Genomic DNA, 2,734 nt, shown 5'->3' with positions numbered 1-2,734 from the left:
TGGCTTTATAATAAGTGCTTGGACTTGAAATTTCAGCCCCTTACCTAAAAGTCCTTTTAAGGGTTTTAAGGGTACTTTTTATTTTTCTACAACAATGCAAAGTGTTTCAATGGCAATTTGTTAAAACTATTGAAGTTCACTCAGTCGGAAATAAAAGTGGCCCGCGGCTATGATACCCGCTAACTACTTTATACTTTAACACCCGTAGGGACTTGAGTGCTTCCCAACATATTTTAAAGAGGTTTTCAAATATTTATTGAATTTGAATTAATTTCACACTTATTATTTCACTTGACGGTTATTTATGTGAAATGTTACGTAAGATTATGACGTAACACATAGTAAAAATTCTAATAAGTGCTGATAAATAGCTTCAGAACGGTCGATAGCAAGTATAACGCTATTTCGCACAGTCAGGTATAGAGCAGAGTGGCGCAGTGGAAGCGTGCTGGGCCCATAACCCAGAGGTCCGTGGATCGAAACCACGCTCTGCTAGAACATCTTTTTTTGGCTTTTTATTTTCCACGAAATTTTTAAATGCACATTTAACTTGCGTGTATTTTCGTAAATAACGCAGTCGGGCGTAAAAGAAAAATATTTTCGGGGACGAAATTTTAGCCGCTGTTACGGTTCTTGTTTTTGTATCTAGCCTCCTGTGCAGTGGAATAGGCGCCGCGGCGAGTTTTGTTTAAAAACAAGCCGACAAACACAAACACGCGCGTTTGCTTTATCATGGGATATTGATAATTTGTGGCACGTGGTTCAACCCGAGCGTTCGCCATGTTGTTTCATGGTCCGCCCGCGGCCAGTTTTTACGCTTCCGTGACAAGGACAATATTTGCTTATTGGGGGACTTAAATAGCTTGATACACCACATGAATGCCTGTATACAGGTTCTGATATAAACAGTTAAATCTGATTGATAATGGAATTTTTTTGCTAGAAAGTTGAAATGAAAACTTAGCAATGTACAAGTGCAATAGGTACCTCATTTTTAGAACTAATGTCACAGACAGATTTTATATACCTAGGCAATACAATTAAAATAATAAAGTGACGCGACATTACGTACAATAGAACACTACAATGGATTGGGTTGTCTGAATAAAATATATATTATAATTTTGAAATAAAGTACCTATATTATTTCGAAACAACGTTCCTTTTTGATTTCAAAATTACCAATTTTTTGACCAATAGCAGAGTGTTTGTCGACGTTCCGTCCAATCACAAGCCAGGATTGGCTTGCTGCGGCGATAGTGGCGCCTCTAGTGTTGTTATCTAGTATTATCGCCGGTTTTCTGGAGGCAAGTCGGTCTGCCCGGAAAAATGTGTTTCTTCTAAAATTCATCAAGAAACCGTAACGCGAGTGATAAAAAGAACTTATTATTATGTTCACAAGGAGTGTAGTGACAATTGACAATCATTAAACTCAAAAACTTGGAACTGTCTTGACCTACTGTGACACGAGGCCGGGATCTCGCTGGCTGGTGGTGAGCGCAGACGCAGGACACAGGATCGTATATGTGTGCTTCAAGGTAGGATTCTACATTATTTAACTTTTGTTGCAGTCTCTTTTTTACGCAGGTACCCCCAAATGTTCCTCAGCTTTGCGGGTAGAATGGTTGCTATGACATGTTATTTTATCATCATATTGGTTATAAAATTATCATCATTTCCCGGAGGTCCCGGGTTCGAATCCCGGTGGGGACAAGTCACAAAAATCACTTTGTGATCCCTAGTTTGGTTAGGACATTACAGGCTGATCACCTGATTGTCCAAAAAGTAAAAAGATCCGTGATACGTGATAAGATACTGATGTAAGTACATAGTCGTTTTGTTACATCAGTCATGTCAGGGGCCTATGGCGGCTCAGTAATTACCCTGACACCAGGGTTGATGGGGTTGGTAATTCACCTCACAATCCACACGATAGAAGAAGAAGATCATCATTTACTTTACCTAAGATCTAGTTATCATCGTCTTATAGAGAAAACACTTAAGCGCCTGATTGAAAAATCTTATTTTGATGTAATGTTTTTCACCGAAACCTTTATTTAAATCAATTCATTCTTTACGGGATGGACTTTCCAAGGTATGTTCCTCAAAATTCAATATAGATGGCGTTATAAAGTTTTTTCGTTTTACCTTCTAATTTCATGGATAACAGACATACATCTTTCATCTTTGTTTTTGGGTATAAATGATGGCACAATTACATCTTCCACCCGTTATTATTCTGATTAAAATAAAGAGAAGCAATATAGGTTTTAACATAATTTTGTACATTATGTGATCCAAATAGCAAGCAACAAGTATTTTTATATGCTTCTGCCTTTACATTGTATTTTGGCATTATGTACCTACCCGAGTAATGAGAAAATAGGTAATTATCGCGTTTAAACTGAACAACGCCATCTATATTGTTTTTGGTGAACGTTTTGTTAAATACAAATCACATTCGAATGAGTTTTTGAAGAGTTTTCACTAGAGTAAAGCGACGTCATGTACTAGTGACATCAATTATTTAGGTACGCGATTTTATTTCTTATCAATTTTGGGTCATTTAACCTGTGTCTTAAAATGTATGTTTTAGGTACCTAATTACTTTTTATTATAAATGTAAATCCTCCTTGTTGAACCGACTTTTGAGTTGATTCAAAAGAAAACTACCAGTAAAGTTTTTACGTTTCCCGAGTAAAGTCGCGGCATTCCCTAGTAAACAATAACGCAG

At 37.1% G+C, this 2,734-nt stretch overlaps 1 non-coding gene across 1 annotated transcript; it reads left to right on the top strand.

The window, feature by feature from the left end:
• Positions 1-423: 423 nt before the first annotated feature.
• Trnam-cau (transfer RNA methionine (anticodon CAU)) lies at positions 424-495 on the top strand. Its single transcript has one exon. It is a non-coding gene; the product is annotated as a tRNA-Met (tRNA).
• The last annotated feature ends 2,239 nt before the right edge of the window (positions 496-2,734 follow it).

The sequence above is a fragment of the Pectinophora gossypiella genome, chromosome 5, assembly GCF_024362695.1.
Source record: "Pectinophora gossypiella chromosome 5, ilPecGoss1.1, whole genome shotgun sequence".
In the NCBI taxonomy this organism is placed as follows: Eukaryota; Metazoa; Arthropoda; class Insecta; order Lepidoptera; family Gelechiidae; genus Pectinophora; species Pectinophora gossypiella.
This window is presented reverse-complemented; position numbering and strand designations above follow the sequence as displayed.